The sequence below is a fragment of the Hemitrygon akajei genome, chromosome 1 (genome assembly GCF_048418815.1).
Source record: "Hemitrygon akajei chromosome 1, sHemAka1.3, whole genome shotgun sequence".
NCBI classification, from domain to species: domain Eukaryota; kingdom Metazoa; phylum Chordata; class Chondrichthyes; order Myliobatiformes; family Dasyatidae; genus Hemitrygon; species Hemitrygon akajei.
The window spans coordinates 148,868,051-148,881,184 of NC_133124.1; the positions used below are offsets into that span (position 1 = coordinate 148,868,051).

Consider the following 13,134-nt stretch of genomic DNA (forward strand, 5'->3'; position numbering starts at 1 on the left):
TCGAAGGGCTGAAAGGTCTACTTCTGCACCTATTGTCTATTGTCTATATGCAGCATCTTTTCAAAAGTCACTGATTCTCCTTTGTCTATCCTGCCTGTCATTTCCTCAATGAACTCCAACAGATTTGTCAGCCAAGATATCGTGTTAAAGAAACCATGCTGACTTCGGCTTATTTTATCATGTGAATACTGGAATTAAACAGTAACCATAACTAAATTAACATAATTAAACAGAAAATTTCACACTAATACTGGAAACAAGTTTATACAAAATGTTCTGTACAATTTTACAGCATCAACATCTCTCAGTCCATGGAGAGACCTTTATCTGGGAAACTTTCTGGATTGAGAGAGTATAACTGATGATAGATACAGTGCTTTCAGAGGGACGTTGGAATACACTTCCATTAAAACACTTTTTGCATTATTTTGCTAGAGAAAAGATTATAAATTATTCCAAAGGAAACTTTGCAACTCAGGGAAAAAACTTCTCCCAGTTGACTGAATGTTAATATCCGAGAATCAGCTGTCCTCGCTGATTACAAACTGCAGAACACTTCTTGCAGTCTTTGCTTCACTGCTTCTGATATTTCAAAGTTCAAAGTAAGTTTATTATCAAGGTCTGTATATGTCACCAAATACAACCCTGACAGAGATTCATTTCTTGCAGTCATTCACAGTAGAACAATGAAATACAATAGAATCAATGAAAGACTACATAAACAGACTGATTTACCTGGATCCAAGCATTTCAATGCTGCACCTTCAGAAAGTTAACCACTGACTTACATTCCCCTCTCTATTACTCCTTTCTATCTCAGCCTCCCCATTCTTTTTGCTGATACTACCACTTTCTGATTATAAAAAGTAACTAAGTAACTAAGTGCACAATCTAACTTTCAAATTAATGTTCACAGGGAGATTATTACAGTTTGAGCATTTTTGCTTTATGCCACGTCAACATACTACAGCAAATTCCTAATATATGCAAATATAAATGGTAAATAAAGTCAATCCTTGATCCTTTTAACTTGAATCAGTGTCATAATAGCTCAAAGATCCATGTCTCTAAAAGCCTACGGGAAGACAGGGAACAGTAACAGGAAGCAGTAAATCATGTTAGGTCTTCAAACAGTCTTTTCCTCAGACATTCAAAAGTTGCATTGAGACTCAGTAGTAAATGTTATTGATGACCTCTGCTTTTTCTAAGAGAAGGACCACAAGTTACAACAAGTATTTACCAAGACAATCAGTGCCATGGACAGCCCCGAGCCCAACTCCGACAGGAGGAGGATTGGGCAAGGGGCCAGCTGTTCATAAAACCCAAGGCGACAGAAATGCCAACAGAAGCTCTAAAGACCTCATCCCTGGGAACGAAACAATCCTAGCATGGGCTACACCTGGGACAACTTGAGAGACTGGCCCAGGACAGAGGACTCTGGCGAGCTGCTGTCGGCAGCCTATGACCCAGTAAGTGATGGGTTTAAGTAAATCAGTATCTCCCAAACCTCACTAGGGCCTCTAAGACAGAAGGTGGTGTCGTGCACAGTGGCGGGTTGGTGAACAACTTTTATTATGAAGATGTTCATTACCAACCCTGTTCTCAGCTCCACCTCGGTGAACACATCAACAATGAGCAAAAGCTCATTCTCAAAGGTGTGACTGTGCAATCATTGTACACGTACTCCAACTCAATTCCTGAAACTGCTGTCTTCACTCATTATGGATGAGGCGAAGTGAGAGCATTTCACATTTAAAGTTTAGTTTTATTTGTCAAGTGTACATCAAAACATCAAACATACAATGAAATACATCGTGTGAAATCAAATCAGCATAGATTGTGATAGGGCTAGTCCACAAGAATTGCCAAGCTACGGGCACCAACTCAGCCATCCCACAAATCACTCCCCCTAACCCGTACATCTTTGGGGATGTGTTATGGTCGGGTCTGAAGTCCGCATTCCAGTTCTTGATCTGGTCCGCCAACTCCGGACTCCAGGTCCTTCAACCGCCCCTCGTTTCGCCTTGAACTCAAATCGTCATACCTGAAGATCATCTTAGCTTGGTTGGGCTCAAGGAGGTGCACCTGATGCCTATCCGTTGGCTATGAATATAAGGGGATCTGGGATTGAGTATAATTGGGGGGTCATCCTGTCCATCCCGGCTTGGAGTACCACTGTTAATGACGAGTTCTGTGAGTGAGGTATGGACTGGGCTGCTCTGTAACCCGCCCGAATCTTCTGGCCGCAGTGAGTCTTGAAGTCACCCTGGACCAAGCTCCCTCCCTACCCCCTGCCTCCATCGGGTAAGCCAGGCCAGATTGCCATTGCCCGGCGGAGGGCTCTGCCCCTTCCCCTCCCTTGCCTCCATCGAGTAAGTCAGGCCGGATTGCCATTGCCCGGCGGAGGGTTCTGCCCCTTCCCCTCCCTTGCCTCCATCGAGTAAGTTAGGCCGGATTGCCGTTGCCCAGCGGAGGGCTCTGCCCCTTCCTATCCCTCGCCTCTGACGGGTTGTGCCCCGCGACCTGCCCAGGAGCCCCGTGACCTACCCAGGCCCCTGTGTCCTGCCTGGGAGATTCGGACCCTGCCCAGGAGTTCTACGGCCCGCCCAGGGGGCTATCCTCCCAGCATTCCTAGTCCCAAGAACCCATCCTCAAGACCTCAGCCTCGACCTCAGCCTCAAGGCCCCTGCCTGTAGCCAAGCCTCAAGACTCCAGCCTCAAGAACCCATCTTCAAGCCAAGCCTCAAGACCTCAGCCTCAAGCAAGCCTCAATCCTCAAGCCTCAAGACCCAAGCCTCTAGCCAAGCCTCGAGAGCATCTCTGAACTCCAGGATCCTCTCTGAACTCCGAGGTCATCTCTGAACTCCACAGTCTCCACGAATGCCACGGTCTCCACACCTTATCCTATCCTTTAGCTTGTCCTGTCCTGCCCCCAGTACTTCAGTGCCTGTGTCCTGCATTTGGGTCCAGCCTCACGTCCACTTATGACAGGTTGTGGCAGAGAACTAGAGCACCCTGCCGAAACCCGTGCAATCTCAGGGAGAAGGTACAAGCTCTTTACAGATAGTGGCAGGAATCGAACCAGCTCTACAATGTAATAGCATTGCACCAAGCGCTACACTACCAAGCCTCCCTATTTTCAGTTCTAGCACGTACCACAGGTTAGATGGAAGAGGGCAGATGATACAGTGTGTTGTGGGGCTCTCTCCATGTCCAGTACAAATCCCCAAGCCACAAAACTTAAGCTTATTTAGAGTTTGGCATTATCCTTGTCATGCTAGCAAGTGATTCCTGCATCTAAACTAAAGGCAATTTTCCTAAGTAAATGAGAAGTTAATGATTCAAAATTAATGATTCTAGGGCATTCTTTCTGAATATTTGTCTTTTGTCCTCAAGCTGAATAGGTAAGTTGTTTGAAAAGTGTTTGTTTAGAGCCAGCAACCCAGGCTGGCCAATGTAATTTCACAGGGTGTACTGAACTCCTATTGTGCTGATGCTTATCGATTAATCACCAATAGATCTGCAGGAGGATGAAACTGAAATTACTTGAGAGGAAAATCAGTCATTTTGCATTAGCTAGTTACATTGCTCAGTACTCTTTAAGTGAACTTTGTTCTCAATATAAAAGGCCCATTCTCCCACTTGCTGCTTCCAATATGCACGGCAGTGCTTAATATCTGCTGATATTCCATCATCAAAGACCTCCCCCACCTAGGACATGTTCTCTTCTCACAGCTGCCATCAGGAGGTACAGAAGCCTTAGATCCCACACCACCAGGTTCAGGAACAGTTATTATCCTTCAACCATCAGGTTCTTGAACTGGCATGAATACCTTCACTCACCTCAATGCTGAACTGATTCTACAAACAACAAACTTACTTTCAAGGTCGGTATAACTCTTTCTTCTTATTATTTATTTGCTTGTTTGTTTACTGAGTGCAGAGGAAGCTATTGTACGTACAGTTCTTGGATCAGTAGCTGTTTGACCTCATGGTCTGCCGGGAAAGCCTACAGTGCAACGTGTTCAGTAGTGTTATAACAAAAGACTTGTATCCATGTACATCTTTCACGCCCATCTAGGCAAATTCCAATATCGCCAGTTCAAATCCTTCTGAACTTCAGTCACTGATGACAGGTAAAATGTGCTGTGGTCAGCTATTTAACCTTGGAAAAACATCATTATCTGATCCAACTTCCCACATTTAGACATAGCCACTCCAATCAGTCCATAATCAGGGATCAGAAGCAACAAAGACTACAGAAAGGCACCCACTTGTAATTTTGAGGCTCTATAAGGCATTCGTCAGACTACACAGAGTATTGTGAACAGTTTTGGGCCCCTTATCTAAGGAAAGATGTGTTGGCATTGGAGAGGGTCCAGAGGAAGTTCACAAGTCCACCTGAGAATGAAAGTGTGAACGTATGTGGAGCATTTGATGGTTCTGTACTGTACTGGCTGTGTTTAGAAGAATGAGGCAGGATCTCATTGAAACCTATCAAATATTGAAATACCTAGAGAGAATGGACATGGAGAGGATGTTGCTGTAGTGGGAGAGTCCAGGACCAGAGGAAACAGCCTCAGAATAGAAGGAGTCTGTCCCACCATTCCATCAGGGCTGACTTATGATCCCTCTCAACCCCATTTTCCTGCCTTCTTCCTGTAACCTTTGATGCCTTGACCAATCAAGAAACTATCAACCTCCATTGTGACTTGGCCTCCACAGCCATCTATGGCAATAAAGTAATCCCTCCTCATCTCTGTTCTAAAGGTTTACCCTTGTATTCTGAGGCTACTCCCTCTGAGCCCAAACTCCCCCACTATCGGAAACATTCTCTCCATGACCACTCCGTCCAGGTCTTTCACTATTCAATCAGTTAATTCCCCATGGGTATTCTGTATCAAAAGAAAAGAGAAAATTCTTTTAGATGTAAAAGTAGGAAAAAAGTGATGACATTGCATTTTTATTAGAACACAGGAATTATAGTCATACAACCCTCTCAGATCATTAAATCAATCTACTCAACAATCACTTTGGATCAAGGATGACTTTTTGGATTTGAATTTTGAGGAAGGAAAAATGGATCCCACAGGAGATGGAGTTGGTGGGTGGGGTAGTTTGAGAGCTTGTGAGCTTCTTGGAGGACCTGACAGATAGACTTCTCCTGAATGCTCATCTCCATTGTATTTGATTCACTTTATTTGTCACATGTACACAAAACATACAGTGAAATGTGTCACTTGCATCAAGTCAAATCAGCAAGGGTTGTGCTGGGGGCAGCCTGCAAGTGACCCCAGCATAACAAATCTGGATGTAATAGCATTACCCTAGCAACTACACCCTTGCTGCCCTTCGGCATTGCAGGTCACTATTCCCATTGGCATCTGGGGTTGTAATATCCTTGTATCCTTTGCTTCTATCTAGGTTGGACAAGAGACCCAAATCTACAATGCATACTCAAACATATACATGTCATATAAGTTTAGACAGACACAAATATACATATGGATAATATATTAAATATGTTTCCTGTAGTTACATCACATGTCTATTGAATCAGAATCAGAATTACTGGCAAATTTCATTAAATTTGTTGTTTTGTGACAGCAGTACATTGCAATACATGACAATAAAAAAACTATAAATTACAATAAGATGTATATATGTGTGTGTGTATATATATATATACTAAATAAGCAGTGGAAAAAGAGAGGAAAACTAAGAAGAGAGGTAGAGTACATGGGTTCATCTTCCACTCTCATTGCAGAGGGGAAGAAGTTGTTACTGAAATATTGAGTGTATATCTTCAGGCTCCTGTACCTCCTCTTGAGGTCCCGCTGTAACCTCTGACAGCCCTCCACACTATCCACAACACCTCCAACCTTAGAGTCATCAGCAAACTTACTAACCCATCCCTCCACTTCCTTATCCAGGTCATTTATAAAAATCATGAAGAGTATGGGTCCCACACTTGCAGTATGCTGGAAGCTCAGGAGCGTCAGGGGACAGAAATAAGTGCAGCTGCTATTACTAGGGTTTGATGCTTCAGAAACTGAAAGGTCTGAAAGTAGAGTATTCACCTGGAATAGATGGAGCACACCCCAGGGTTCTGAAAGAGGTGGCTGAAGAAATTTTGAAGGCATTAATAATGATCTTTCAAAAATCAATAAATTCTGGAATGGTTCTGGAGGAATGGAAATTTTAAAATGTCACCTTACTCTTTAAGAAGGGAGGGAGGCAGAAGAAAGGAAATTTTTAGGCCAGTTAGTCTTTCCTCAATGGTTGGGAAAATGTTGGAGACAATTATTAAGGATATGGTTTCAGGGTACTTCAAGGCACATGACAAAATAGGCCAAAGTCAGCATGGTTTCCTTAAGGGAAAATCGTGCTTGACAAATCTGTTTGAGTTTTTTAAGGATAGTCAAAGAAGAATCAGAGGACAAGGTGCCACATGTGATGCTGCTCAACAAGATAAGAGCCCATCGTATTACAGGAAAGCTGGTAACATGAATGGAGGAATGGCTGATTGGTAGGAGGCCAAGAGTGGGAATAAAGGGAGGCTCTTCTCATTGGCTGCTGGTGACCATTGGTATTCTGCAAAGGTCAGATTCGGGACCACCTCTTTTTAAGTTTTTATGTCTATGATTTGGATGATGGAATTGATGGTTTTGTGGTCAAGTTTGTGGGTGATACGAAGATAGGTGGAGGGGCAGGTAGTGTTGAACAAGCAGGGAGACTGCAGAAGAACTTAGACAGATTAGGAGAATGGGCAAAGAAGTGGCAAATGGAATACAGTGCAAAGAAGTGTATGGTCATGGAATAAAAGCAAAGAGTGTTTTCTAAAATTCGGGCTGCAAAATGATTTGGGAGTCCTTGTGCAGGGTTCCTTAAAGGTTAATTTGAGGGTTGAATCGGTGGTGAGGAAGGTAAATGCAATGTTAGCATTCATTTCAAGAGGACTAGAATATAAAAAGGATGGAATGTAAAGGATATAAAAAGTATGTAACTTTATAAGAAATGAATGAGGCCTCACCTGGATCATTGTAAGCAGTTTTTGGCCCCTTATCTTAGTGTAACCCTCTAACCGGGCTCGTATGCAAACTTGGCTTGTTAGCTACCTCTGCTAACAGTTACATGACTCCATGTGTTTGTGTAGACAGCTGAACGTTTCTGCAGCTCAGGTCTCACCAGCTCAGCTGCAGGTAAGTATGACCCTTGCTGCTGATCGTCAAGAGCATCCACCTGGCTGTTGGGCACTCCGGCAAATCTGGGGATTCCCATCATTCCAGGATGTAACTCGACAGAGTTAGACTGGGTGTACCACACAGTTCCTCATTTCTACTCATCAACCTGCTGTGGAGGAATGTGCACTTTCTCAAAAGCGGCCCCAAACACAGGGTGAATAGATATGGTTTTCAAAAAGTTCTCTGCATTTCTGTCCTTGCATACTCCTACAAGCCTTCTCACAATGGAAGCATTTGTTCCCACAAGAATGGAAGCTCCACTCTTTTCAGCTGGATCCAGGCAGACCCACTAGTCTCAGTTACTCCAGCATCTGCTTCCGAAAACTCCAGTTTCAATGACAAGTAACCATCATATGGGTTCTCATCAGTACTAAGCCCCTGAATCCCAAGGACACTGAACGGCATCAATAGTAAATGTGTCAAACACCGTTTGTAAAAGGATCTGTAAAATAGAGTAACCTGAGAACCTGTGTCAAGTATGGATTGAGCATAAATACCTTCAATCCGTATGGATACATCAGAGCTTGGTTCCATTAAATCTTCAGAAATCAAGTTTGGCACTTCCATTTCCCTTGATACAGAGATTAGAACATCTGCTTGCTGAGATGCCAGCCCATTCCTTCACTGGGTCCTTCCATAGCTATGCCTCCTTTCTTCTCTGTTTGATTAACCAATGACTTATTTTTCAAAGATTTTCTTGCCCCTGACAGTCTCACTTGAAATGCCCATCTTCTCCACAGTTGAAACAGAAAATACCGATCACCTGTCTAGTCAAGAGACCTTTTTCAGCATACTCCTCTGCATCGTAAATCCTACAGGTGGGTCGGAGTTTAAGTCATTCAAGGTCATTCTTCACTCTAAGATTCAGGTCCGGTCATATCAATATGCTCAGGCCTGAACTCTACAGCCATGTTTTGGCCCATACCCAACCTTCCCATACCAGCCCCGCACTTAGAACCTTAACAATGTTGCTGAGCAGAGAGATCTTGGGGTCCACATTCATAGCTCATTGAAAGTGGCTACACAGGTCGATAGGGTGGGTAAGAAAGCTTATGGGATGCTTTTTTGTTATTAATTGAAGAACTGAGTACAAAAGTTATGAGGCTATATTGCAACTTTATAAAACTCTGGTTAGGCCACATCTGGAGTATTGCATACAGTTCTGGTCGCCCCACTATAAGATGGATGCTGAGGCTTTGGAGAGAGTGTAGAGGAGGTTTCCCAGGATGTTGACTAGCTTGGAAGGCATGTGCTATCATGAGAGGCAGGACAACTTTGGGTTGTTTTCTCTGGAGCACCAAAGGCTGAGGGGAGATCTGATAGAGGTTTATGAGATTATAAGAGGCATAAATAGAGTGGACAGGGAGTATCTGTTTCCCAGGGTTGAAATGTCAAATACCAGACGGTATACATTGAAGGTGAGAGGGGGTAGGTTCAAGGGGTGAGGGGTGAGTTTTTTACTCAGAGAGTTGTTGATGCCTGGAATGCTCTGCCTAGAATGGTGGTAGTGGTAAATACATTAGAGACCTTTAAGAGATGTTTAGATAGGCACACAGATGTGAGGAAGATGGAGGGATATGGACATTGTGTAGGTTGGAGATATTAGTTTGGGAGGCCAGGTGTTGATTTACTTTTTCACTGGTTCCTGTGCTGTACTCTTCTATGTTCTATGTAATACTCCATATTAAGATTCATCGATATCTTGTGTGTCTTCAACGTAACCTCCCAACTCCTGTACTCAATACACTTAATTAATGATTAGATTTATTTATTTGTTACATGTACATCAGAACACAGTGAAATGCATCATTGCAGCCAATGGAATTAGTGAGGATTGTGCTAGGCAGCCCACAAGTGTCAGCACAATTCTGGCACCATCACAGCATGCCCTCAACTGACTAATCCTAACCACACATCTTTGGACTGTGGGAAGAAACCAGAGTGTCCGGAGGAAACCCACATGGTCACAGGGAGAATGTGCAAACGCCTTACAAATAGCAGTGGGAATTGAACCCTGATCTTATAATTGGCCCTGCACATTGTTGCATTGACCGCTAGGCACCCATGCTGCCCGGGTATAGACCATAAGATATAGGAGCAGAAGTAGGCCATTTGGCCCATCAGGTCTGCTCTGCCATTCAATCATGGGCTGAACCAATTCTTCCAGTCATCCCCACTCCCCTGCCTTCTCCCCACCCTTTGATGCCCTGACTAATCAAGAACCTATCTATCTCTGCCTTAAATACACCCAATGACTTGGCCTCCACAGCCACTCGTGGCAACAAATTCTACAGATTTACCACCCTCTGACTAAAGTAATTTCTCCACATCTCTGTTCTAAATGGACCTCCTTCAATCCTGAAGTTGTGCCCTCTTGTCCTAGATTCCCTTACCACGGGAAATAACTTTGCCATATCTAATCAGTTTAGGCCTTTTAACATTCGGAATGTTTCTATGAGATTCCCCCCTCATCCTCCTGAACTCCAGGGAATACAGCCCAAGAGTTGCCAGACGTTCATCATACAGTAACCCTTTCATTCCTGAAATCATTCTTGTGAATCTTCTCTGAACCCTCTCCAATGTCAGTATATCCTTTCTAAAATAAGGAGCCCAAAACTGCACACAATATTCCAAGTGTGGCCTCACGAGTGCCTTATAGAGCCTCAACATCACATCCCTGCTCTTGTATTCTATACCTCTAGAAATGAATGCCAACATTGCATTTGCCTTCTTCACCACCAACTCAACCTGGATGTGTCAGGAATGGACAGGAGGAGGAGTATAGGAAACTGATACAGGACTTTGTGATATGGTGCAACTCAAACTACCTGCGTCTCAATATCACCAAGACCAAGGAGATGGTGGTGGACTTTAGGAGATCTAGGCCTCATATGGAGCCAGTGATCATTAATGGAGAATGTGTGGAGCAGGTTAAGACCTACAAGTATCTGGGAGTACAGTTAGACGAGAAGCTAGACTGGACTGCCAACACAGATGCCTTGTGCATGAAAGCACAGAGTCGACTGTACTTCCTAAGAGGGGTGGCGTCATTCAATGTCTGTAGTGAGATGCTGAAGATGTTCTATAGGTCAGTTGTGGAGAGCGCCCTCTTCTTTGTGGTGGCGTGTTGGGGAGGAAGCATTAAGAAGAGGGACGCCTCACGTCTTAATAAGCTGGTAAGGAAGGCGGGCTCTATCGTGGGCAAAGTACTGGAGAGTTTAACATCGGTAGCTGAGCGAAGGGCGCTGAGTAGGCTACGGTCAATTATGGATAACTCTGAACATCCTCTACATAGCACCATCCAGAGACAGAGAAGCAGTTTCAGCGACAGGTTACTATCGATGCAATGCTCCTCAGACAGGATGAAGAGGTCAATACTCCCCAATGCCATTAGGCTTTACAATTCAACCGCCAGGACTTAAGAACTTTTTAAAAGCTATTATTAATGCTTTTTGAGATAGTGATTTAGATGCATATCATATTTTTTTACTGAGTTAAGTATTGTATGTAATTAGTTTTGCTACAACAAGTGTATGGGACATTGGAAAAAAAGTTGAATTTCCCCATGGGGATGAATAAAGTATCTATCTATCTACCTTTAGTGTATCCTGCACAAGGACTCCCAAGTCCCTTTGCATCTCTGCATTTTAAATTCTCTCGCCATCTAATAGTCTGCCCATTTATTTCTTCCACCAAAACTATACAGAAAGAAAGACTGGCAAAACAATCATTTTGCAAAAGAAGACAAATTGTGTAATAAATAATGTTGTGGAATCAGTTCGAAGGTGAATAAAGTTACCAATGCTGGTTCAGGAGACTGATGGTTGAAGGGTAATAACCAATGTGAATGAAGTTACCAATGCTGGTTCAGGAGACTGATGGTTGAAGGGTAATAACCAAGGTAAATGAAGTTACCAATACTGGTTCAGGAGACTGATGCTTGAAGGGTAATAACCAAGATAAATGAAGTTACCAATGCTGGTTCAGGAGACTGATGGTTGAAGGGTAATAACCAAGTAGTGTGAGACCGAAGGCTTCTGTACTTCCTTCCTGATGGTTGTAGTGAGAAGCGAGTGTGAACTAATGGTGGGGGTCCTTGTTGATGGTCACTGTTTTCTAGTGGCAGTACTCCATACAGATATACTCAATGGTGTGGAAGGACTTGTCTGTGATGGCCTGGAGAGTGTCCACCACTTTCTATTAACTTTTTCATTCCTGGGCACTTGTTATTATTCTGTAATCTCATACTTTTTTTTGAAAGTCAGTGAAAGATAGTGATATCTTTGAAAAAGACTCCCCATAGTCTGTCTGTGTTTTCTTCAGATTTGCATTTCATTGTCAATATGTGACTGTTCACAGATATCTAGGCTCACTGGCTATATCTTGATCAGACATTGTGACAGACTGCCTGTCTAATCTTAACCACATCCTGGTCTGTTGCTTTATAGAATCACTTGCAACGCATGCTTAGAAATGCCTTGAGTAGATAGGACAAAGTGTTAATCTTTGACCAGTCTGAGGATTTCCTTTGGTCTGATGTTTTATTTCTGTGCACTGATAATTAACCTTCTCTTTTCTTGCCCCATTGCTTTGGATCATAGGTGATCGTACACAACAGAAACTACCTAGGACTCCGCTCTTCACAGATCCAGCTTCCAATGAATAAACTGAATTGCTTCAAAGTTCAAAGTAAATGTATTATCAAGGTATGTATCTGGCACTATCTTGTACTACCCTGGGATATATTTTCACATGGGATTTCACAGTAACTACAAAGAAACACAATAGAATCACTGAAAACTGCACACAAAAAACAACCAACCAATGTGCAAAAGACAACAAAACTGTGCAAATACAAAAAGAAAAAATTAAACAATAAGAATAAATATTAAATAATAAATATTGAGAACATGAGTTGTAGAGTCCTTGAAAGTGAATCCATAGGTAGTGGAATTAGTTCAGATTAGAGGTGAGTGAAGTTATCAACCCCAGTTCAGGAGCCTGTTCCTGAACTTGGTGGTGTGAGTCCCGAGGCTTCTGTACCTCTCTGCTGATCTCAGCAGTGAGAAGAGAACCTGGCCTGGATGGTGGGGCTTCTCGGTGACACGTGCTGCATTCCTGTGACAGTGTTCCTCGCAGACGTGCTCAGTACTGGGGATGGTTGTTGTCGCTGAACCCGACATTCTCAATGACAAGGGAGACTTTTCCAGATGGGAATCTAATGGCCACTTTCTTCTCAGTTCAGGGATATTTTTGATCTGTGTCAATGTTTTGCATTAATCACTGGCTTACGCTGCTCAATACAGATGCATGGGTCTCGATCTGTCACAGAGAAAAGTTATCAGGCAGACAGAGAAAAACATTCAAGGTTGTACTCAAAGCAGCATCCCAACTAACTCCTGGAAATCTCTAACCTGTGACTGATCAAAGTGGTAAATCAGCATTCAGGATGGTAAAACAGTAAAACCCCTTTCTTTCCTGTCCTGACAGACGGTCTCGGCTTGAAACCTCAACTGTTAATTCCTCTCCAATAATCCAGCCTGACCTGCTGAGCTCCACCTGCACTTTGTGTCTGTGATTCAGTATGGTATTCAGAATCTGTTCATTGGGAACACACTACACACTTTGTGTCTGTGATTCAGTATGGTATTCAGAATCTGTTCATTGGGAACACACTAGACACTTTGTGTCTGTGATTCAGTATGGTATTCAGAATCTGTTCATTGGGAACACACTACACACAACACACTAGACACTTTCTGTCTGTGATTCAGTATGGTATTCAGAATCTGTTCATTGGGAACACACTACACACAACACACTAGACACTTTGTGTCTGTGATTCAGTATGGTATTCAGAATCTGTTCATTGGGAACACACTACACACTT

The 13,134-nt window shown here is 43.1% G+C and overlaps 1 long non-coding RNA gene across 2 annotated transcripts; it reads left to right on the forward strand.

Moving 5' to 3' along the window:
• The first annotated feature begins 1,146 nt into the window (after positions 1-1,146).
• LOC140733481 (uncharacterized) lies at positions 1,147-11,926 on the forward strand. 2 transcript variants are annotated; one of them, XR_012100297.1, is made up of 2 exons: positions 1,147-1,469; positions 11,846-11,926. It is a non-coding gene; the product is annotated as an uncharacterized lncRNA (long non-coding RNA). The 2 variants fall into 2 exon arrangements; XR_012100303.1 differs by lacking the exon at positions 1,147-1,469 and adding an exon at positions 3,772-3,887.
• The last annotated feature ends 1,208 nt before the right edge of the window (positions 11,927-13,134 follow it).